This window comes from Zootoca vivipara, chromosome 8, assembly GCF_963506605.1.
Source record: "Zootoca vivipara chromosome 8, rZooViv1.1, whole genome shotgun sequence".
NCBI lineage: Eukaryota > Metazoa > Chordata > Lepidosauria > Squamata > Lacertidae > Zootoca > Zootoca vivipara.
The window spans coordinates 18,151,960-18,178,363 of NC_083283.1; positions in this window are offsets into that span (position 1 = coordinate 18,151,960).

Consider the following 26,404-nt stretch of genomic DNA (forward strand, 5'->3'; position numbering starts at 1 on the left):
TTTGCAGGATTTTTTGTGTTTATTATATAAGGCAGTAGTGTGATTTCTTTCTTCGTGGCCTTTCACCCAGGCTGCCAATTATTTGCCTGAGCTGAGGGGAGAGGTAGGAGGACAATTATCTGGACAAAAGCTGGCAGCTGTGATGAGCCTGGCTCAGTGCTCCATTTGGTCTCATTTCATACAGAGAGAGCACACAGCAGGACAGAAAGAGACTGGAAGTAGGCAGGTGCCAGCTGCAGCTATGAGGCATGACTTTGGAGTGATCCACAGTTTCTCTTAGCTGAATCTCCCCTTTTGACAATCCTGGAAAAAACGCAGTAGACATCCTATGGCACATCTGTTTCATGCTAAATATGTAGTGGTTGAGTTTTCACACCGCCCCCTCTATTGGACTGTGAATAATAAATTCTATTTGAACTTTTAAAAAGTTTTTATTTATCCAAGTCTTACTTGGAGTAGACCCACTGAAATGATTGAGCATGACTAAATAAGGTCCATTAAGTTCAATAGGTCTCTTAGTGCCATGGACTGTCAGGACAATGGGGAGGAGGAGGAGGAGGAGGAGGAGGAGGAGGAGGAGGAGGAGGAGGAGGATCCCGGCAAAGGGTGTAGCAAGAGCAGAGAAAACAAGGTAGAGTCCTTTTTAATGAATTTATTCAATCATAATAGAGAGAGAGAGAGAGAAAAGAACGCAGCCAGCCTTAACAATTGTGTTGCTCCAAACTGGGCTCCCACCTTCCTAGCAACAGCAGCTCCCCTTAAGGTAGCCACTCATGGTCAAATGTTGCTGATTCCTTTGTTCCTGCACTCTTAACCAACACCACGTTCTGGGAGAAGGGGGATCAGAAATGCTCTCCAGTGAGAGTGTGTCATTTGGCTGCCCTGCCACAGTTTCCCTCCTCCTTCTAACACCGCCCAACTCATCTGTTCGTCTGTCTCCGAGCTGTGACTTCCCTCAAAGTCCTCAAAGCCTGTTGTAGTTCAAGACTGTATCCCTCTTCTCCTGCAGCATCAGAAGAAGGGTGTGCGTGAGATCTCCACCATTCCTCCTCTTCCTCCATCTCGCCCTCTTGAGTCCAATCCCTGACACTGGGACTGGGGAAGGAGAAGTCAGTGCATAGTGACCAGAGCAGCAGGAGCCCTCACCATGGCAGGCTCTGAGACATAGGGAGCAGCAAGCAGGGCACTCCAGGAGGCTTAGGCAGGCAAGGGCCCACAGCCCAGCTCCCTAGTAGGCCAGGTGGGGCTCAATAGCTCTAGGAGGAGGTGGGTGATTCCTCAGCTGGAGTAGGCTTAGAACAGGTGAGGGTCACAAGCCTTGTCCAGCCCAGATGCTGCAATCAGCATGCAAAGTATAAAAAGGCAGCAGAGCTGAGGTGCTGTGTTTGCCCATGGGGAGGCGTGCTTCAGGATCTTTGTGGGGCACATGGATTGACCCCAGACTGGGGACTTGTCATACTGACTTCCTGCCAGGGGTTCGGGACACTTAGCTTAACACCACCTATAATATTATGGCTTGAACCTTCAGATATTCACAGACCAACATATACAGAGCCAAGACAGTCTCTATCACTATTTCAGTCGAGCAGGGGTTTGCCAAGATGGCTCTTTCCAGGCATTGTTGTACTATAATTCCAATCATCCTTAACAACTGGCACCACTGGCTAGGACTGATGGAAAGTGAAGGATAGCAACATCTGGAAGGAACCACATTGGCCATCCCTGAAAGTGCTTCCTGCCTTCATTGTTAGGCTTCTCCAGCAAATATTTGCAGAGAAAATGGAAACATTTGAGTCACGGGGACAGCATGGGCACTCAAAATGGAAGTGAGCCAAGGTTCTCTGGCAACAATATGCTCAAAGATTTATTGGGAGTTTGGAAACATTTTAGGACTTAGCAGTGCTATGATCTTTGCTCCTCTTTGATTTAATTGGCTTACTTTGTTATGCTTCTCAGGTGTTCAGCAGCTAATTTTCGGAATTGTTCCCTGACATATAATTAGCATTTATCAAAATCTTTAATTGTAAAGTGATTTGAATCTCCATATGGAGATGTATCTTCTCAACAATTATTAGGGATGTTAAGTAGTTAGGATGGGTTCCAAACATGTACACTGTACAGACATTTCATGGGGGAAATCACAATAGTGTGGATGTTTTACCCACCTGATTACATGTAGCTGTGCTATTTTGCAGAGCTGCAGCCTTCAGCCCTTGAATGCTTGGGTTGACTTAACTGCTTCATGGCCTCTGTTTCAACACACACATCAACTTTTAACTAAAAATGAGCCTCCCACATAAAAAATGCACTTTGCATTTCTGGATTTTTGCACCAGTTTCCAGAAAGGATCAGTTTGAAACAAGGAATGGGGAACGCTCAGTAATCCAGATGTTGAACTTCAGCTTCCATCCATCATGGCCAATGATCAGGGGGATGGGAAGAATCATTCAACAACAGCAACAGTTTCTCCATCTGTGCTTTAAAGTGGGATACATTCCAGAAAAGAGCAGCATCTAAGAAGGAAGTGCTTTATTTTTGAGGCAAAGGCACCTTCTAGAGCAGGCATGTCAAACCTGCGGCCCTCCATATGTTTTGGACTACAATTCCCATCTTCCCCAACCACTGGTCCTGCTAGCTAGGGATCATGGGAGTTGTAGGCCAAAACATCTGGAGGGTCGCAGGTTTGACATGCCTGTTCTAGAGGCTTGGATCTTCTTCCTAACTGCCCTTGCTAAAGGCTTCTCCTCCCCTTCACCACTACAGTTGACTGTGGGTGAGAGCAAATGTTGCTGTTGCTGCCTTTTCTTACTACAGTGGTACCTCAGGTTACGAACACGATCCGTTCCAGGACGCAGTTCGTAACCCGAAATGGTCGTAACCTGAAGCGCCATTTTGCACATGCACAACGCTCAATTTCTGTGATTTCCTCGCTTTGCGCATGCGGCAGAAATACATCTGGGTTTGCGGAGTTCGTAACCCGAGGTGTTCGTAACCAGAGGTACGACTGTACTGCAATTTTAATGCTTTTGCCATCTTGGTCTAAGGAAATGTGCAGGTTAGTGGATGTGAAATAGTTCCAGGAGGAACAGCTACAAACAGGAATTGGGTAGTCCTGGCTGAAGCAACAGCCAGCATAGTGTTGATCATGCCTTGACCTATCTAGTTCCTTTATCACAAGGTATTTGATGGTGGTGATGATTTAATCTATATACCACTAAATGCTTCCAAGTGGTTTGCAAGTATAAAAACCAATGACAATAACACTAACGTATACAATAAAACAATCCCATTAAAACAGCACAGAAATTACAGCAGGAGACTCTGGTCAAGAGAGCCAGGGCATGCCTTTAGAAACAAGTAATTGGACTTGCACATGGCTGCCACATCAGATAATGGCACTCTACCCAATGTAGTAGCAGGCTCTGTAGGTGTGCTTCCTCTATTGCTGCCTTACCTCCTTTCCCAACTTTCTCAAGGGAGAGTTTCATTTTAGTGTAACAGCACTTTGGTTTCTCATGTTGCCAGTTAAGGAATCTGCCTTGGGAGACAGTTGGCTTTCTGTAAGATTCCCTTTCCCAACTATGATATCTATCTACAGGAGTGCAGTTTTGTTTTGTTTTATCGCCAGAGAGGGAGGGATGGAGGGAGAGATGTAACTGTCAATTCTTTCTTGAAAGCAGATCTAATGGGAGGAGTGTCATGCCTTCAGCTGTTTAGCTCTAAGATACAATAGCATTTGAGATGCTAATTGGCAAAGGCATAGGTTGACGCCAAGGGTCTTGTGTTGTAAATGCGCATTAGAGGACCCATGCTCAAATTCTCATTGAGTCATTGTCTTCTATGTGATCTACCTACAGTAAAATGAGATGTTTTTATACCATAAAATAATCTAAAATAATGAGATAGGATGCAATAAGGCAGTGCTTCCTATCCTGACCTTTATTTTTGCATGCAGCACTGTTTCCATCCCACTGCATTCCACCTTTTGCCAAAAGCTACATTATTCATCCTGCTGTCGACTGTGATGAAATTATGTAACATATGTCCTTTACATAAGTTGTGCATGTTATGTTATTGCACTCCATTCATTTCAATGCAAAGGAAACAGGAAAAAAAATGTGGGAAGGGAGCATAATTAGTTATGTACTGTTTGTAGGATGAAAGTAAGAACAGAAAATACCAATCACATTTACTAGATTTATTTCCATTCCACACATGCAGCAAATAAATGAACATGAACAATTTTTGGTTTTGTTTTGTCAGAATTCTGACATTCCTACTGCTGGTATTTTTTAAAAGCAACCACTTTAATAAAACATTTATTGAAATTAGAACTAGGACATTTTTTGTGGTTTCTATTTTTATGGTTCAGATTTGCATTTTTGATAGGACAGGAATTATTCATTGGCTCAGTCATCCAATAACACCTTCCCCTACACACACAAATCTATCACACACCCCTAATGCTTTCCTCTAGCAATATTTTTCATAAATAAGACCACACAGGTCTACACACTCTAGCAGAGAACCACCTGGCAAATGTGACACATTGAGAGATGTAATTGCAAAAGTTTAGTAGATGAAATCATGTGGGTCAACAGTCAATCATTATCACATATGACACATACCAGCTTTGTTTTTCTTTGTGTTCTATCTCATTAGGAACCTGTGTGTTTTGCTTAAAACCAGTGACAGATCTGGGTGATTACTAGATTTTATATTTTTAAACATGAAGTATTGGCCATTTATCCCTTTCCCCAACCTGGATTAATGATGCAATAGGTAAAGGTAAAGGACCCCTGGATGGTCAAGTCCAGTCAAAGGGAACTATGGGGTGTGGTGCTCATCTCGCTTCAGGTTCAGGGAGCCGCTGTTTGTCCACAGATAGCTTTCTAGGTCATGTGGCCAGTATGACTAAACCACTACTGGTGCATGGAGGATCATGACAGAAACCAGAGTGCCTGGAAACGTCATTTACCTTCCCACCACAGTGGTACGTATTTATCTACTTGCACTGGTGTGCTTTCGAACTACTGGGTTGGCAGTACTTAAGGCTGCAATACATAAACTTGGGAGAAAGAAAGAAAGAAAGAAAGAAAGAAAGAAAGAAAGAAAGAAAGAAAGACCTCACTTTATTATTATTATTTTTTTAAAAAAGAACCTTTAGATGGGCTATAACAAACAAGGATAGGTGCAAAAAGCTTCAAACTTGCCTGATTAGATAACCAAAACGTTGCAAAATAGTGAACATTTTTTTTCTAAAGTCTCCAGAACTTTTTAAGAGGCTGGATGTTCATTTTAATAACTTCTGTACCATTTAATATAGTAATTGGGTTCTGCTTCCCCAGTGGGGAACAAGTTTGGGTTCCTGCCTGTTTGTCTTAAAAAATTAGACATTCTGGCCCAAAATGTGCTGTAGCAGTGAAAAGGCAAATTCAGTGTTAGGAATTATTACGAATAAAATAAACCTTCAAGTATCATAAAGCTAGTGTATAAATCTATGCTATGCTCACCATCCCTGTTCTAACATGAGTTTTATCTGATCTAGTGAGGCAATTCTTACATTATGTAAGCTGCACGATGAGAACTGGAGACCTGAATTTGTAAACTCAGAGCCCTAAATTAGAGGTCTCTGGACATTTCCAAAGATGTTATCTATAACCTCTACCTTTTATTGTACGCTTTGTCAGTTGAAAACTGCCTCTTGCCATATGTTTGCAATCTGATACAATACAGTTCCAAACTTGCTTTTATAAGACCTCTAGTTTCCACAGCACTAGAAATAACCTATCAGTTATTACAGCCCTCGGCATATTGCAGCCTATGGCATATTTATGTGACGAGATGTTGAGACGAAATGGCACTTGATGAGAACAGGCCATTTCTACAAGACAAGGACTCCTCGTGCTAAGCTGCCACGATGCTTTCGCAAAATGATTTTTTGCGAAATGTCATTTTCAGCAGCAAAACCTGTCCTGCAGGGTTTTTTTGGTGTTTTTTTTTTTACAAATATAAGTAAAAATTCACACTTCTGTTATATTTAAAAGATTGTGCAAATGAAATGCAAAAAAGAGAGAGAGAAGTGCTTGAATTAAAGCACTGGTGGAGGAACGGTAGTGTGGAGGGCGTGGACCACCCATAGTGGCGCCCCCCCGACATGCTCCCCCGTGCGCACCAAGTGTCACGCCCCAAAAACGCCATGTCACGCCCCCTGGGACGCCAGCCATTCCCCTGCCTGCTCTCTGCCCCCGGTAGTGGAGCATGGAGCTTCGTCACTGAATTAAAGAACAGCTTTGTGCTAAGGCTGTGGGGACTTGGGAGATGGATCTTCTCTCTGGTGGACCTCCATTAATCAATGGAGTTGTTTTTTTAATGAGAAATTTTCTGTGCAGCACTACTCAGAACTGATAACTGCTACAATCACCAAAGACTTATAATCATGTGGCTTCTCAATTTTTAGACTTCTGACATAAAAAGAACTTGGTCAGTGGAATCAAACCATCTTGCTCCAGGGCTTCCTGTTTCCGGTGGTGAGAAATGGCTGACTCCCATACGATCGGACCTCAGCCGTGCCAATAATTCAGGGTTGATATGGGGGTAATTAGCCTTTCCAGATTCCCCAGGTAAGGGAGGACTGTCTCGTAGACCTGCAGATTGTCCAAGATTGTCAGCTTGCAGCAAGTGGCAAGACACTGGGTCCCAGAGCACGACACGACTGGCACTCTCTGAAGTCATTCTCATAGCCGGAAATATCTGTTTGATAAAATAATTAGATTTGGACAATAAACAGACATAGTCAGGACCGAAGAAGACTGAGAAAAAACCTGCAAAACTGCACAGTCCCTGGTGTTTAAACTCGGACTTCAAAGAGATTCTCATCATGGTGTTTGGATTAAAGAGGAGATTGGTATGTTCTTTCTTCTTCTCCTCAATACCTACAATTGTTTTTCTACTCCAAGCCTCATAAAGAAATCTATTTTTTATTTAAAAAAGTGCAGAAGGACTTCTATTTATAATTAAGTATTCAATTGTGCAGCTTTACTTAGACTTGAAAGAATTGATAAAGATAAAAGAAGAAACAAGATGGCACTTGTTGATATGACGCAGCACAGAAAAATGAGAGTTCCTCCCTTTTTCGAGGGAAGTGGGAGATGCTTGCTGGCTGACTTTGTAGTGACTTGAGACAATAATTTGGGATAACATACAGTGCATCTGTATGCATAATTTCTTCATTATGAGCGAGAGAGAAGGCTAAATGGATGTCTAGCAGCCCCCCTTCTAGGGCCCAGAAGGGGGGATTGTGTGGTTTCTGAAAGCTGATCAATCGCCAAATGTGGAATACAGTTCATTTACATTGCAATATTGCAAACAGTATGTTCAACAATTTTCAAACGACAGGCTTGGACAACAGCCCGGATTGGAAGATTGAAATGAAGTCAGGAAAAGCTGCACTGGCAAATATACAGCTGGAAAAAATACATATTTACAATCAAAGCTGTATTCGATGGATGAAAGGATATATGATTTCTGACATGATTGAGAATCGCATAGCCAGGGATGGAGAACTTTAAAGTGTTAAGATCGGAATGTGGAAAATACGAGAACAAGAAGAAGAAGGCAGGAATGAAGATATTGGAGATATACTTCAAGAGGTCTAGACTATGGGAAGCCCGGAAAAAAAATAATTAATAATTTGGATTGTAATTTGGTTTTTTATTTTAGTTTATTGTTTTTTATTGGATTGTGATTATGATTTGATGGATACGTTAATTGGCTGTTTTTATTGGAAAAATAATAAAAATGATTAAACAACAACAACAACAACAACAACAACCCCATCTTGCTCCATTTACTATTAAAGCAAATGTTGGAATAATTTTCACAAATGCAACTCCACCCATTTCCATTTTCCTGTGGCTACACACACACACACACACACACACACACCCCTGACTGTTGGATCCAGTCGCAGACGACTCTGAGGTTGCGCGCTTATCTCGCTCTATAGGCCAAGGGAGCCAGCATTTGTCTGCAGACAGCTTCCAGGTCATGTGGCCAGCATCACTAAGCCGCTTTTGGCGAACCAGAGCAGTGCACAGAAATGCCGTTTACCTTCCTGTCGGAGTGGTACCTGTTTATCTACTTGCACTTGATGTGCTTTCAAACTGCTAGGTGAGCAGGAGCTGGGACCGAACAACGGGAGCTCACCCCGTAGTAGGGATTCGAACTGCCGACCTTCCGTTCGGCAAGCCCTATGCTCAGTGGCTTAGACCACAGTGCCGCCTGTGTCCCTACACACACACATACACACACACACACACACACAGAGAGAGAGAGAGAGAGAGAGAGAGAGATCATTCATGTTTATCCAGAAGTCCTATTGCATTCAGTGTGACTTACTCCTAAATGCTCATAATTGCTCATAATTTTGCAGTCTGAATTACTCATCATATTATAACAAGTTGAGACACCATGAATCAAACTGAAATTTTAATTTAGTTATTTTTTGTTAATGCATATTTATGTAAATTGATACTGATTAATTATGTTTCTAAAATTGCAGAGCGGATTACTTGGTTGAAGGAATGTTGTGGTTTTGCTGAGCTGGTTCACGTAATTGGAGGTCTTTATTACTGGTTCCATTTACAATAAATGTACCCATTAACTGTGTGAGATACATATTACGCAAGTTATTAAGGGCTCACATACAATGCATTGTTGATGATGCCCATCTATATAAATATCTCAGAACTGATCTATCAGCATAATATAAAGATGGAGAATAACCAGAATATCTTTCATACTGTAAGAACATAGGAAGAGCTTGCTGGATCAAACCAGCATCATACTCCCACAATGACCAAGCTGATGGCTATGGGAAGCTTGAAAGCAGGACCAGAGTGCACTCTTCCCATTCCTATCATCTATGACCATTGGTCATTTGGACTAGCACTGATAGCAGCCGAGCAACTTCCAAAGGGCCACAGGTTCCCCGGCCATGCTCTAACTTAACCCACTACTAGGTCTAACCCAGGCTTCCTCAACCTCGGCTCTCCAGATATTTTGGGACTACAACGCCCATGATCCCTAGCTAGCAGGACCGGTGGTCAGGGATGATGGGAATTGTAGTCTCAAAACATCTGGAGGGCCAAGGTTGAGGAAGCCTGGTCTAACCAGGCACAACTGAAATAACTGCATTTTGCGTCTCTGTCTACTCCTGCTTCTTCTCTACTCTTCCTATGTGCTCAATTTGAAATTATAAACTCATTGGGGCAGGGACCTGTTCTCTTGTCCTTTTCCAAGTGCCATGCACTCTGATGGCACTGTGAAATTGAAAGAGTAGCTGGAAACAATCCACAGTGAAGCTATCTTTTGCCCACAGATTTCTCTTGTTGGGAAATATGAAACAGCCAGGTTCTTCTCTATTGGCTCGTCTTCAAAGTACATCTTCTCCCACCTGAACAAATAGCAAAGCCACAAACCAATAGAGAGAGAAAAAACCCCTCAATGGTACTCACCTCTGAGTTGGAGAGTACAGGAGTGCACTGTTAGCAGCCATAGAGAATGTTATACAGTTACTTTATATTTGCTTTGGAAAAGTATGCTTATTTTGGGAGGGGGCTACAGGAGGGAGGGAAGTTTATATAGCACAGTCATTTCAGCAAAATCTCCACATACTCTGCAATGCCTTGTTCCAAACATAGTGATCTACACTGAGTTCACCGCCACCACAATATCTAGGAGGCAATTTTATGGCAAGATCCATTAGGATGAACAGCTTAGGATGCAGCAGGTCTCTAGCTCAGACTGCTAGTACCTGGCTCATGTGGGCTCATCTGCTGCTAAGCAGGGGCGTAGGAAGAGGGGGGCGATAGGGGTGCTCTGCCCCGGGCAGCGCGATCCCAAGGGTGCTATCGTGGCTGCCCCCCTGCCCATGCTGTGCGCCCCGCCCCCACAGGCATGCCCCCAGAACGCTCACCAGCCCTGCCCCTGCCTGCTCTCCACCACTGGTGCTAAGTCCCCAACCCCAGCTCAGCCCAAAAAATGCAATACGCTGAGAGGTTGTCATTGCTCTCCCTTCCAAAGGTGGGGAAATGGGGGGACGGGCTCTCTGCTTGAACCTATGTTCTCCAGAGCCAGCCCAATCCCCACACATTATGGATAACCCTGATGTCTCCCAGATCCCTGGCTGGGGATTGGGAAGAATAAAAGGCCAATACCTGAGCCAAGGTCTCCCTACATCTGAAACTTAAGAAAGTTGTGGCCAATTTTAATCCCATAGCATGTTGTCTTGAGTCATTATTCCACTCGGGGGGCGCCTGGGTTTGGGGGGGAGTCCACCTGTCCACGCAATGGTGTTTGGATCTGGTATAACTTTATACCGACTTAATTTACATTGGGTTGCTCTGTGCCAGCTTCTTGTGTATAGGATAACACTCTGGAACTTCCAAGTCTTATATTTAGCCCTCACATTATAGGTCCCCCCCCCATAGCAGTGTTCTAAAATAAGTTGGGAGATATTTTCTCCACAGTAGTCCATCTTGTTTACTTCCACCACCTCAATGCTGAAATCATTTTCAAGCAATCACACGACCATGCAGAACGTAAGATGCTTCTAATATTGCAAATGTGTTTTGGTGAAGTTCAGATTATTCATTTTTTATCATGCCCTTGCTCTGGAGTTAGGAATTTTTGAATTGGGGTCAGATGTCACTACTTGAAAAGCATTGTTGCTGTCAATAGATAAACATAATAAGAACAAAAGCACAGAAAGGGGGGGAATCTAATATCTGTTCTCAGTGAATACTGTTAGCTGCAAGGAATTGTTGTATTGCTGATTGCTTGATAATAAATGAGCTGGAAGAGAATATTGGAGTCTAGATTGCAACATCCAGGAGCTTCCAATTGGCATCACAAGGAGTTTGCTTACTGGCAGAATGATATGTACAGTATGCAGAATTCAGATCCTTTCTTATTAGTTGAGGCACAAACATTTGGCACCTCATCAGCTCCCAGGAAGAACATTTCTTTTAAGAGCTGTAGAGTATAAGCAGGTGAATTTACACACACACACACACACACACACACACACGGCTCTTTAAGTCAGGCAGGCACTTGGAATTATGTTCTTCCATTGCCATGTGAAAAGGTTGTCATTTTGCAAAGGGCTTTAGTGCAGGGCATTTTAAGGCACTTTATGATTTCAATATGATTTAATGGTTTTATTTTAAAAAATAAACTCATTTTAAAAAATGAGGTGGCATTTTATAAATATTCTTATAAACCTAAATTAATATATAAAGCATTTGCCCCCAATAAAGTGAACCTTAATGGAGTTTAAAGGGCTCCACTGAATGAATCATTTGGCTCTGCATGGATGAACAGTAGCAACAGCCCTAACCCCATGATGCAAATTCCCATTGAGGTTTGGGACAGGAGGCGAAGTACCATTTGAAGAAATGCTCTGAGGAGTCAGAGATGGGCCTCCCTAGAAAGGCCACCCGCAGCTCTGCTCCTTTTAGCTGACATGGCCTGTCAAAATGGCCACGTTGATCCTTCATCCCCATAGAGGGAGGTTGGGGAAAACTTGCCCCCTGCCCTAAACTACTGGTTGGGGATGCCTCAGAGGAAGGAATTTGTACATGAAATATTATTTGGAGATGTCCAGTAGAATTGTAAAATGCCCAGAGTTCACCTTGCCCAGAGTGCTAATTCCGAACTTTTCTAGACTTGCACAGAACAGTGGAATCATGACTGGGAGATTACTTATATGTTTCCTCATAGAAGCTGCACTCTTGTGGCTGTCTCTCATTGTTGTTGTTGTTGTTGTTTAGTCATTTAGTCGTGTCTGACTCTTCGTAACCTGATGGAGCAGAGCACTTCTGTCTTCCACTGCCTCCCGGAGTTTTATCAAAATCAGGTTGGTAGCTTCTATAACACTGTCCAACTATCTCGTCCTCTGTCGTCCCCTTCTCCTTGTGCCCTCAGTCTTTCCCAACATCAGGGCTTTTTCCAGGGGTTTTTCTCTTCTCATGAGGTGGCCAAAGTATTGGAGCCTCAGCTTCAGGATCTGTCCTTTCTGTGAGCACTCATGGCTGATTTCCTTCAGAATGAGTGTCGCTCATTATACTCTGATAAAAGCATGGAGCCAGTAACTGTGTAGGTGGGAACTATTATGTGCCCTTTCCCCCATATTCTAAGTTCTATTAGAACCACTGATTATTAGTGACTAATAAGATTGAGATAAAAACCAGATTCTTGAGTATAGGATTGCTCCCATAGGGATTCAAATTCTTTCCTCCCCACCCTGCTCCCCCCCACCTTGAGTATTGTATTATCAATGTAAAAGGGTGAATACGACCTTCATAATTATTAAATAAATAGTCATCTGTTAAATAAAAGTCAATGTTATACAAAATTCAGTGATTTTAAAGCTTTGAATGACAAAGTTCACTTATCTTCCATCTTTCCTTTCATTTTTATTTTAAGTTGCTTTCTTTTCTCTCAAATTGCCCACTCTTAACAACTTTGAAATTTGAACATCGTTGCGCGCCATCAAAGCACAATGAATGCATTTTCCAGGTCTTTGGATCCATGACATGCATAAAAGATAAAAGCGTTTCACACAGCAAGAGACTTCTCTTCACCATCTGCTCTTTCCTTTGCCATGGAACATATTGAGCAGTGAGAGATTCCAGGGGTTTCAGGATTTGTGTTTCCTTTTGGGATCGAGGCACGTTGGAGATTGTGGTGTCTGTATGACATATGGTTTATTTACACATATATACAACCTGAGCCTACAATGGAGGGGTTCACAGCATTAACACCCCAGGAGGATCTTGCTTCTTCCACAGTGGCAGGCTCACAACCTTGGATTTCAATAGAAGTCTGGCATGGCTTTGTGTCTCTGGCTTCCCAGCTTGCTTCCAGCTTCTAGTTTATATACATACAACTCAGCTCTGCCTTTGACTCTTCTAACTAACTACAAGCAACTAGCCCCCAGGCCACAGCTTACCTAAACCTGCTCCAAACACTTCTATGCTTCATTTACAGAAATTCCCAGGATGGCTAAAACCATAACAATCACAAAATAATCAGCATAATCCATCACATTAAACTCATAATGTTGTAATAAATACAAAGCATAGCAAATAAGAAGCAAACTATTGGTTCAAATGCAGATCATATTGCATGATGGAAGGCCTTGGGATTGACGGTTCTTTGGCTGTTGCTAAAAGGACATCAACTTCGATGTCAGGAGGAACTGTGTCTAAGGAAGACATTACACATACAGATGAAAACTTACAAGTTGCCTAACTTCAGAAGGCAGAGGTCTCAGGACTTTTGATGGTATTCATAGGTAGGTCCTTTTAGAGCCCCAGGGCCTAATCCATAATTCACAAACCATTTTTTTCCAACAAGAAATGAGGTCTGACAATCATCATATGATGGAGGGCTGTTATGATTTGGTCACAACAGGTCATACAGTTTCTATTAATCTTTTATAAAGGAAATTTTTAAAAAAATCAAAAGATTAAAATCCACCACATATGTGGTGATGCATAGACACTTGAAAAGGGATGCACATGGTGGTTACCCATGTATTTTGACTCTTGTGGGCAGAGACTCATGTTTCATTAGCCAACAACCCATGAAGGTCCCCATACATTGTGAATAGGAATATTGTGTGACGCTTTGGAGATGGATCATGGCAGATTAGTCCACCATGTGCAGGAACCACAACACAGATTTGGTTTCAAGTAGTATCTGCAGCATTTCGGATTAGTGTGTAGTGGGCATCAGAGTAGTATTTTCATCATACAGTTGTTCACTCTGTGGGATAGGTTGTATGCAACAAAGACCATGCTCAACAAACTGTGTATGTGGTGAATCACCTTACTTCCATTTACTTTTAAGATCCCCACCCCAGTTATCACCATTCTTCACTTCACACACAGATCATACCTTCAGGTGCAAATTTTGAGGAAGTACAAAGGGATCTAGAAGTAAGGTGGGGGTAGGAACCAAAGCCATATACAGTATATGAATTCAAACCGTTGTTGTTAAAGCATGTTGGTTTCATTCTTTCTACCTCCACTGCCAGAGGAATCATGTCTCTGGATACCAGTTGGGAAGAGTGTTTCTGCACTCATATCCAACTTTCAGGCTTCTCACAGGCATCGGGTCAACCACTGTGAGAACAGGATGCTGACTAGATGGGGCTTTGGCTTGATTTAGCAGGTTCACCTTATGTTCTTTTGTTCTTCACCTGACACTGCATGTTGACTCTCCTTCCTTCTACCATCCTCCGCCAAGGGCACAAACAACTGCTCAAGCCAAGTATGTAGGACCATATTATCACTGTTGAAGGGAAAATAGTATAAAGTTCTCTCTGTGTTTTTTCCCTTTAGATTTTTTTTTTAAAAAACAACAACCAGAAACAAAACACAAGTATTGCACATACTCAGCGTCAACAGTTTACACTTTGTGACGATGACAGATCCACTGCAATTCCTATTCAGGTGATTAATAGAACAGCAGGCTGTTAAATGATATAAATGAACTGAGATGAAGTGTTTCTAAGATGCAGAACATCGGTAACATACATAAAATACGTTACCAATAATAGAATCCAATTAATTATCCTGACAGAAAACTATGCAATTGCACCTCAGTTTATCTAAGCTCAGCTTGTTTTGCATTTGTTTGTTGGGATTGATTTCGTGCGGATTCAGGGTTTTAAAAGCTTTGGTAGATATTCCTAAACAACCCATTCAAGGAAAGGGGGGGGGTCAACTTCTTTGAAAACACCTTTTTGTGAAAATGATTTTAAATGATTTAATTAAAAGTTACCAGCACTTGTATGCATGAAACTACCTGGTAGAATTTAATTTAGAATATTTTTTTCGTCTGCTTTTCCATTCAGTAGTGCAGCATTGGGGGACCTGGGGTCCTCCCTAATCCATAGCCATGTTTTAGTTTTAGTTTATTGCTGCATTTATAGCCCACCTTTCCACCAAGGAGCTCAAGATGGTGTCCATAGTTTTCCCGCTCTCCATTTTGATCATCACAACAACCCTGTGAAGTAGGCGAGACTGAGTGAGACTGTGACTGGCCAAAAGACACCCATCGAGTTTCATAACTGAGCAGGGATTTGGACCCTGGTCTCCGAGGGTCCAGCACTCTAATCACTATGCCATGTTGGCTAGAGTTGATGGGAGTCCAGTCCTACAACATTCAGTTTGCATTCAAAGGTAAACTTGTGGAGTTTGAAATTAACAAATTTGACTGACTTGATGTAAGGCAGCTTCCCATGTTCCTAAAATACAGAGGTGGAAGATGAAGATGGATGGAGCCAGTGAAGAGTTTCTGAAGGTACAAGGTATCCATGCTGGATATTTGTATGATTTTCTTCCTGCACCCAGCTGTTAGGGAGTGTATTTAATCAACTTTTCATTTCAGTCATTCTTCTCAACAGAGTTTTAATTTGTAGGTAGGTAGGTAGATAGGTACTAAACTAAATGATCTAGCTGCCTTTTTGGAGCATTCCAGCGCAACCTGAGAAGCATTTTATTTTTATCTGATACTCTCATAAGAATTCTTCCACCAAGATTATGTCATAAATATGCACAGTGTGACAGATGCCCGAGCTCTTGAATTCATATAAATATTCATCAACTTATGGAATCCTCAACTACCCACAGAGAACGTTTACATTTGAACAGAAAAATCAAAACAGTATGCCTACATGCTTAAAAACATAATTCACATTTTGAAAAGTCATTTGAACATGAGAGAACGCTTTATGGTCATTAAAATATTAATCCGTTTGGAAAGCGTTAGTATTCACTTTCTAATTAAACAAGCAGAAGCTGCTGGAAACAAATGTAGAAGTTTCTTTGTTCTAAATCCAGCCTCCTTACCTTCAATTGTCATCATACATAAGGGAGAGATGTCCCTGTGATTGTCTCTGAAGCCTGCCTTATATCTCACTTTGTGTTGGTGAGGTGGGTCAAGAAAAGGCACATGATACCAGGTGTGGTGGGAGTGCCCTGTTGTGACAACATTTTTGGAAAAGATATCAGGTGAGTGCAGTCAGATCACTATGATGTTTTGCCAACACTGACACTAACATTCTTAAATGTTTGGGATGGTCCAGACGTAGAAGCTAAGGTTAAAAAGCTTAACTTCCTTGTTTATATATATATATATAATCCTTCCAGTAGCACCAATTGGTCTTGCAGTCGTTAACAGTCGCAGGGCCGTCTTAAGTATAATTGACGCCCTGGCGCCGTGGTGCGACGGATCCCTCCGGCGGCCTCGTCCTACCCTGTTTCCCTTTGCAGCGGGCAGCCGGAGCTGCGCGGGCAGGCGCAGCACCCCCCCCCCCCGGCAGGCAGGCACCCTGGCTCCCTGCGCCACCCAGCATGGCCGTAGGGCCGGCCCTGAACAGTCATTAAGAGTCATCAACAGGTTTACCACTCCTATCAGCCAATCACCCATTCCCACCACCCTTCTGAGTAATACCCCTGACCACCCTCTGACTATACATCGGGTCTGGTGACTTCTGTTTCGGTGTATCTGAAGAAGTGTGCATGCACACGAAATCTCATACCTATGACAAACTTAGTTGGTCTCTAAGGTGCTACTGGAAGGATTTTTTTATTTTGTTTTGACTGCGTCAGACCAACACGGCTACCTACCTGTAACTGTTCGTTGTTTATGGCAGTAAGAATGGTTGTGACTTGCTTTTGGAAGCATTTTTAGGGAACCATAGTGAAAACTGGTACAATATGGTTTGGTTCCTAGTTATGGCCCCATCTGCACATTTAAAGCACTATTATGCCAGTTTAAATAACCATGGCTTCCCCCAAAGAACTGTAGTTTGTAAAAGTACTGAGAGTTGTTAGAAGCCCCCATTTCCACTCACAGAACTACATTTCCCACTCTGGGAACTGGGAGGGAAATAGGGGTCTCCTAACATCTCTCATCACTCTTAACAAACTACCGTCACCAGGATCCTTTGCAGGAAGCCATTATTCACAGTGGCATGATACTGCTTTAAACATATAGTGCAGATGGGGCCTGAGGTAGTTGAATTGAGGTCCCATTGAAATCAATATGGCAAATTAGCTGCAAGTTCCATTGATTTCATGTTCAGCTTGTGGGTTCCTTACAATGCTAGGAGACCCCTATTCCCCTCCCCAACAGAGTTACAATTCCCAGACCTCCCTGGGAAGAGGGAATGATTGCTAAACCATAGAAGCTGACACAAAAGGTTTGCTTGCTTAAGGCTCAAATAAAACAAGACACATTCTACACAGTAAAGTTTAATTTTATTCAGTTAACATCAGGACAGGAGCAGTGTCACGTGCTCGTTTGCAGAATAGATAGCAGAGCCAGATCCTCATTATGTAGGAAGCATAAATGTCATATCTGGTAAATATGACCCCATGGACATACCAGACAAATAATAATTTATTATTTTTGCTTTGTGTATTAACCTTTTGTTTTTGTTTTTTTATTAAAAAACAACATTTTTTTCTATTTATGCATTTTTTACTTTTTAAAAATAAAAAGACGTCTTCTTAGACAATTAAGAATACTTGTAGGGTTTTCAATCATGTGTAGACCAGGCTCCCTGCTGCAGGCATTCAGCCCCAAGCAGGTTCCAGAAATCACATGCAACAGGAATCGACCAGTGGGTTTAGTTCTACACTCCTTGCATGTGAAGAGGTGGGAGAATGAGTGGCTTCCTCCACAGACTTCTGGGAGCTGTAGCTTGCTATTTATTATTATTGAAAGGGACCCTGTGAGTCATCTAACCCAATCCCCTTCAGTGCAGGGATCTCAGATAAAACACATGGGAAGAGAAGCAGGTTTGGCATCTTCAGGAATTCCATGGCAATCAAGAAAATGAAGCTTGCACAACTGTGTAGTAAATGATTCTATTTAGATCAACTCTAAGGAACATAGAACCATAGAACTGGGTCATCTAGTCCAGCACCTTGCAATGCAGGAATCTCAGCTAAAGCATCCATGACAGACGGGCATCCAACATCTGCTTTAAAACCTCCAAGGAAGGAGAGACCACCACTTTCCGAGGGAGCCTGTTTCACAGCTTTTACCACCGTAATCTGGTGAACCGGGTTCGCGTCTCCACTCCTCCACATGCAACTGCTGTTTGACCTTGGGCTAGTCACACTTCTCTGAAGTCTCTCAGCCCCACCCACCTCACAGGGTGTTTGTTGTGGCGGAGGAAGGGAAAGGAGAATGTTAGCCGTTTTGAGACTCCTTCGGGTAGTGATAAAGCGGGATATCAAATCCAAACTCTTCTTCTTCTTCTTCTTCTTCTTCTTCTTCTTCTTCTTCTTCTTCTTCTTCTTCTTCTTCTTCTTCTTCTTCTTCTTCCGGAATCTCCTTTCTTGTAACTTGAAGGTGTTGGTCCGAGTCCTACCTTCCAGAGCAGGAGAAACCTAAGCTGCTCTATCTCCCATGTCACAGCACTTCAGATACTTGAAGGTGGCTATCATATCTCCTCTCAGTATTTGGAACCCAAGATATTTAGGGATTTAAATCCTAGGGTGAGCAACTTGAATTACCCAGAAACAAAGCAGCAACTAATGCAGCTATTCTAAGATAGTGGTTACGTGGATTCAAAATGGAAGCCCGGCCACTAATGTGGCTGCTACGTTTTAGACCGGCTGAAGTTTCTGAATCGCCTTCAAGGGCAGACCTAACTAGCTGCTGTTTCTGCTGGTTCCCCCCCCCCCTACAATATTTGCTAAAGTTTATTCCACAGAACGTATTGGAAGTTTCAAGCTGAATCTCATTTGGTAATGTACCACTTCTCTTCCTAATCCTACTGAATTCTGTCATGCTTGGTCTCTGTCCTGCTGGTGCCTGCCTCATCTCCCAATTTGCCATCCTCTGTGGATTTTGTGAAGTGCTATTAAAACAATTTTACAGTTCATTAAAGAGGTTATGAAATAAAATGAAATAAATAGAAAAGTGTCACCTATATATACAATCCTTACCAAACGGCAGCAGAATAGTAATCTGATTTTTATTTTTATTTTAAACTGAAATATCATCTGCTTGCATTAATCTACAGTACTTGAAGTACCATTGAAGTGTTTTCCTGTAAGGATAAATTGTGGAATGCAGACTTGGGAAAACAATGGATGTTTCAATTTAAACATTGTGGAACTGTACATGCTCTGATTCTGGAATTAACTTTGGACGCTTTCCTGTTCCTAGTTAAAAGTGGCATTCAGGACAAGTGGAAAATCAGGGCAGGGTGAAGTTCCAGAGGGGAAATAAAAGAAATGAAAGTGGATATTTTCATTCCTACTTGAAATACCCACTTAATTGGCCGCCTGTAGCAAATATAAATTGGCAAGAGGCAAATACTGTGTTTCTCCGAAAATAAGCCATACCCCGAAAATAAGCCATACCCCGAAAATAAGCCACCGTGTTTTGTTTTGTTTTTGAGGAAAAATAAATATAAGACGGTGTCTTATTTTTGGAGAAACACGGTAGGTACATTACTGTTTGTTAATAAGAATATATCTGAGGGGTTTTGGTCACTGATGTAGCAAAGCAGATTGTCAGGAGTATGGGCAGGAGTCAGGCTCTGGGGCCTGTAGTGCTTTGCAGGACTGGGGCATGCCTCAACTTGTGCTGGAGAAGCAAGGCGTGCCCACACAGGTGAAGTCCTCAGCTAGTGCTGGAGAGGCAAGGAGTAATCACCCAGGTGAGGCCACTTGAGATCTCACTGCACCTGGTGGCAGGAGCTGGGAGGGATAAAAGCCCGGCATTTCCCTTCAGCTCTTTGCCACAGCAACGCTATCCCTGCCTGGTTGCATCTGGCCTTCTGTTCCTTGGACCCTTGCCTTGTTGCTGCCGTGCTTCTTGGACCTCTGCCTCGCCTTCGCCTTGCTCCTGCCCCGTGGACCTTCGCCTTGCTTCTCGTTCCTGGATCCTTCGCCTTGCTCCTTGCTCCTTGGACCATTGCTTCGCCTTCGCCTTCGCCTTGCTCCTGCCCCGTGGACCTTCGCCTTGCTTCTTGTTCCTCGATCCTTCGTCTTGCTCCTTGCTCCTTGGACCCTTGCTTCACCTTCGCCTTGCTCTTGCCCCGTGGACCTTTGCCTTGCTTCTTGTTCCTGGACCCTCGCTTTGCCTTCACCCTGCTTCGTGCCCCGTGGACCTTCGCCTCTGCCTTCGACCCTGCTTCTTCACCACCATCTTGCCTCTGGTCCTGACGCCCGCCGACCGGACCGTGACACAGATGAATATAGTTTTGCATCAGTTAGTCTAAACCATATTTTTCTGTTCTTTTTTGTAAGCCAATATAATTTTGCACTGGCTTGCAGGCTAACATTAGAACACAGGAAAAGTTCTGATGGATCAGGTCCATGGCATAGATATCCAGCTCCATATCCTCCCCACAATGTCCAACAAGATGCTCTCTCCTGGGAAAAGGGAAGAAATTTGTTCTTGTTTGCATTTTAATGAGAATCCACCCAATTCACACTTCTCAGTCCAATATTCAAACCAAAACACAGCTATCCTTCAAAATTCACACATCTCTGATTTTTGCAATGCAGTTCTCCAACCAGCCAATGTGTACCAAAATGCATCTATTGGAGGAAGCATCCATAAAATGCATATATTACTGAAAATAAAAAGTATATATAGAAACATATGTATAATAGTGAAATGGACATGCAAAAATGGATAATATTAAAGTGCTTTCTAGATTAGTCAAAGCTGCAGACAAAAATGTGCTCGCCAGGAGAAATTCACACTAAAACACTGACATCTATTCATGGGCAGGAACTGGGACCGAGCAACGGGATCTCACCCCGTCATGGGGATTCGAACCGCCAACCTTCTAATTGGCAAGCCCTAGACTCTGTGGTTTAACCCACAGCGCCACCCAATGCGTAGACAAAGGCCAAGCTTCATAGAAAATATTCTGTGCTTTAGGGCAGGGGGATATGAGTGCCAAGCTAGTTCCTGTATCCAAACCTCCATCATCTGTACCTGAGATAGATGTCAGGCACTGATGAATACAAAGCAGGAATGTATATGAAGCAGACATAAAGAGGCATGTAAAAATGAGGTGCCTATAGGAGTTTTGATAGATGGTTTTACATTCAAAAAAATGTGTTTGGCAATTTTTGCCCACATGCCCATGCACTTATCAGAAAGTCCTATATATATATATATATATTTTGTCCTGGTAACCCCCTATTGTAATCAATAGTTCATCAAAAGTCTAGTTACGTTTTTCTGCCAGCCAAGTACATGATAGTTAATCATTTTAAGCAGCTCGAACCACAATGCACTCAAACTTTTCGAGCTGTCAGATTGTTCTACAGACATATAAAAATGTCAATACCTCAAGATCTTGTTATTTGAATAGAAATATATGTGAACAGGAAAAAAAACCAGTGGTGTGTAACAGCTTGAAAGCTCAAGGCTTTGTTAAATAGATAAAATCACAACCTGTCAGAATCATCCAACATCGACTGGGATTGTGGAAGAAAAATATCAAAGATGCATGTTTTGCTTCCATGTTGCACTGCTTATTTTTGTGTTTAAAGCAATGCGTGTGTTGTTGTTTTTTTTAAAGAAAAGAAACGAAAAGCCTGCAACCATAATTTCTAATTCCAAAGCCGTGCTTGCAAGTGGATGGTTTGTCATCCCACCTTAAAGGGTTTTTAGGCTTTTGCTCAATCCTTAGCTTCTCCAAGAAGGGTTTGCTCAATTTACACTGGGGGTGGGTAACAAAAATACAGCAGCCAGGCCATGTTCACTGGTCTTCTGGGGTTACAGCTTCCAGAAGATGACAAGAGAAAACAACATACCAAGGAAGCCCCTGCACCTGTTGGATGTCTGCCATGATAGAACATTGCCCCACATTGGCATTCCTCACGGCTGGATTATTGCAAGGTACTTCCTGAGGAGCTACCCTTCAGCCGTGTCTGGAAGCTGCAGCTACTGCAGAATGCTCATGGGGACAGACACCTCTGAAAAAACATCTGCACTGGTTGGCCATAAGCTACAGGCTAGGTTCAAGGTTCAGCTTGGGTCCAGGATACCTTAGGAACTGCCTGAGCCCTTTACCCATCTTGGTCACTGAGATAACCTGGCACCTATTGTTGTCCCTCATGTTCCAGAGGCCTGACTGGCGCCCACCTCAAGTTGAGTATTTAATGCTGATGGTTCCATGCTGTGGAATACTGTTCCAGGATAGATCCAGCCCACATTCTTGCTTTTGACTTCCAGACATCGCTAGATTTTTTTTAAAAAAAATATTTTTTTTAAGGAAGAGGATGCAACAGCTGTGGTGGTGGGGGAGTGGACAGGTAAGCTGAGAAAACCCCAAATTTACATATTTGTTCATCCCTAGAAGTAAGTCCTCCAGTATGGTGCTGGAGGAGACTCTTGAGAGTCCCATGGACTGCAAGAAGATCAAACCTATCCATTCTGAAGGAAATCAGCCCTGAGTGCTCACTGGAAGGACAGATCGTGAAGCTGAGGCTCCAATACTTTGGCCACCTCATGAGAAGAGAAGAATCCTTGGAAAAGACCTTGATGTTGGGAAAGATGGAGGGCACTAGGAGAAGGGGACAACAGAGGACGAGATGGTTGGACAGTGTTCTCGCAGCTACGAACATGAGTTTGACCAAACTGCGGGAGGCAGTGGAAGACAGGAGTGCCTGGCGTGCTATGGTCCATGGGGTCACGAAGAGTCGGACACGACTAAACAACTAAACAACAACAACAGAAGTTAGTCCCATTATGTTCAATGGAGATTGTGCTCAGGACGACCTCCTGACTTGCCGCTTGGGCCTTGAGAAAGGGAAAGATCTCAGCCTGAACCTTTTTCTCCCCACTCATGCAGAACAAGGTTCCCCTCACCTATCTCAGCTCACTTATCACTGTTAATCATCCAACATTTGCAGTGTTTTAATATACCCCTCTTTCTGGCCAAAGCTATTGCTATGCTTATAAAAATGTTAAAACTTTCCACAGTATTTCTCACAGTGGCACAGCTTAGAATAGATGTGCCACTGTGCTCTCATCCAAAAATAAAATGGAGTAGTAGGCCTTTTAATAACACCACTAAAGTGTATCCTACTCATTTAGGATCTGAAGAAGTGTGCATGCACACGAAAGCTCATACCAAAATAAAAACTTAGTTGGTCTTTAAGGTGCTACTGAAGGAATTTTTTTATTCTACTCATTTAGCATGCAATACAATGTCTTGCTCACTCCTAAATTTTACATTAATCTCATTTGAGTCCCCATGCTTTCCTCCCAGATTTTGATTTGCAAAGTTTCAATTTGACCTCCTGCATGAAACTTACTTCCAAATTCATACATTCTGTCTCCTGCGTGGCTATTTGTAAGCATGTGCTTTCCCCCCGTCTAATCCTCATTTCTGTATGCTGCTGTTGTCTGCTCTATGATTTATAACAAACATTAATAACAGCAAGCTGAAAATAAATTTATTTGGTCTCCTAGCCTTTATTTAAAAAATGGCATTTCTGTTATTTCATTTTTTTAAAAAAAAAATCAAATGAGAAGTAAAATTTGTGGGAAATTATGAGTAATTCCAATAAGTCCAGGAAATGCATTTTCTCACCCAAGGTTCAAATGCCCCTCCCCCCCCAATACTTGTTTTGCAACAGAGTTCACTTCTTTACTCTGTTAGGGATATAGAGGAGCTCTTCCTTTTCCTTTCTGTGAAATACTGATGATATTATCAAAGCTGTATTGAGACTTCCTTGAAATCCTACAGGAACCTTTGCTGGAACAGGAAGCAGAACCCTCAAAGTTCAGTTCATGTGTCATTTTAGATGAAATTCCAGGCCCAGGTGGGTTGGAGGATGTGTCACAAACCTCTTAGATTTCAAGACTTACAGCAATATCTAGATAGACCATTGCAGAGGGAGGGGCATCATATGGTATCAGATGGGGACATGGCTTGAGGAAAGAGAGCTTGGAGTGCAGCGACTGAGGAAGGAGCAGAAGGTGAGCTGAGCTTGGGAGACACTCTGTAGGTTTTGTGGTTTTGTCTTTTGGGGCTGTGTGTGAGTAAGTTTGTGTGCTTATTTGTTTTCTTACTTGTTTGTGTGCTTGTGCTGGTTTTCTAGGGCTGCTGCCTCTTGGATTTGGGTGACTGTCCAGGCTTGTGTGGGTGTTTGTTTCTGGCTGTGACCTTGTTTGTTTCTGGCTGTGACCTTTCACCTAGAAGTGTGAGTCAGGAAGTTCAGGTGATTAGCTGTGGGCGGAGCTAGTCAGAGCTTGGAGTGCAGCGACTGAGGAAGGAGCAGAAGGTGAGCTGAGCTTGGGAGACACTCTGTAGGTTTTGTGGTTTTGTCTTTTGGGGCTGTGTGTGAGTAAGTTTGTGTGCTTATTTGTTTTCTTACTTGTTTGTGTGCTTGTGCTGGTTTTCTAGGGCTGCTGCCTCTTGGATTTGGGTGACTGTCCAGGCTTGTGTGGGTGTTTGTTTCTGGCTGTGACCTTGTTTGTTTCTGGCTGTGACCTTTCACCTAGAAGTGTGAGTCAGGAAGTTCAGGTGATTAGCTGTGGGCGGAGCTAGTCAGAGCTTGGAGTGCAGCGACTGAGGAAGGAGCAGAAGGTGAGCTGAGCTTGGGAGACACTCTGTAGGTTTTGTGGTTTTGTCTTTTGGGGCTGTGTGTGAGTAAGTTTGTGTGCTTATTTGTTTTCTTACTTGTTTGTGTGCTTGTGCTGGTTTTCTAGGGCTGCTGCCTCTTGGATTTGGGTGACTGTCCAGGCTTGTGTGGGTGTTTGTTTCTGGCTGTGACCTTGTTTGTTTCTGGCTGTGACCTTTCACCTAGAAGTGTGAGTCAGGAAGTTCAGGTGATTAGCTGTGGGCGGAGCTAGTCAGAGCTTGGAGTGCAGCAACTGAGGAAGGAGCAGAAGGTGAGCTGAGCTTGGGAGACACTCTGTAGGTTTTGTGGTTTTGTCTTTTGGGGCTGTGTGTGAGTAAGTTTGTGTGCTTATTTGTTTTCTTACTTGTTTGTGTGCTTGTGCTGGTTTTCTAGGGCTGCTGCCTCTTGGATCTGCCTCTTGGATCTGGGTGACCCATCTTTTTGACCTAGGGCAGCAAATCTCATACGTTTGTTAGGGGGGACCTAGGCCTCTTCCTCTTTCCCCCTTGACCTCAAGGTTTTCAAGATGGAGGTGGAGGGAACAACCATTGTCACCTGCAATTCCTGTGCAATGTTTGTTTTCTTGCCAAAGGATGTGGGTAGCTACACCTGCAACAATTGCAAGTTGGTTGCCCTACTGGAAAACAAGGTTGCCCTTCTGGAAGAGAAGGTGCAGCAGCTTCAGGGGCGTGTATCTACGCTCCAGAGAATTAAAGAGCTGGAGCTTTTCTTGGATGCAGCAGAGCACACTGTCTGCACCAAGGAGGAGACAGGGGATCTCCCTGAGGAGGAGGTCAGTTCCCCAACACAGCAGCCAGATGTATGGAGGAACGTGACTCATAGAAGTAGAAGGCCCAGGGATCGCTCTGAGTGCTTAGAATTACACAACCGTTTTGAAGTGCTCATGGAAGACGAGGAACAGACTCCACCTGAGGATCTCTCCCTCATCACAGTTGATGAGGAATATGAAGACGAGCAACCAAGTCAGTCCTCTGGAAATATGCAGGTAACCTTGGAAGGGACAGCACATAGAAGAATCCCAACCAAGCCTATGAAGAGGCGTGTAGTGGTGATTGGGGATTCCCTACTGAGGGGTACAGAAGCAGTGATCTGTGGGCCTGACAAGATGTCTCGAGAGGTGTGCTGTCTACCTGGGGCCAAGATCAAAGATGTAACAGAACGGCTGCAAGGAATCATAAAACCCACCGACAAATACCCCTTCCTTTTGGTGCATGTGGGAACCAATGACACTGCAAGCCATAGCTTACAGAAGATCAAAAATGATTATGAGGCTCTGGGCAGGAAGTTGAAGCAATTAGATGCACAAATTGTCATCTCTTCTGTCCTCCCAGTTGAACGACATGGCCCAGGGAGAGAGGGAAAAATAGGGGAAGTGAACAACTGGCTTCGCAAATGGTGCAAACAGGAACGGTTTGGATTCCTAGATCACGGTCTGCAGTTTCTTGAAGATGGACTTCTGGCAAGTGATGGACTGCACCTCACAAAAGTTGGGAGGAATGTTTTTGCCACAAAACTCAAAAACCTCATCAGGAGGGCTTTAAACTGACTTATGTGGGGGAGGGAGACAGTGGTCCTGAAGGTAGGAGTCTATCAAATGCTGAAGATGATCATCCAAATGTCAAGGACCAAATGGAGCAAGCAGCATGCAGACCTAGTGGTGGGACGAAAATATCCTTAAATAAGAGACATGG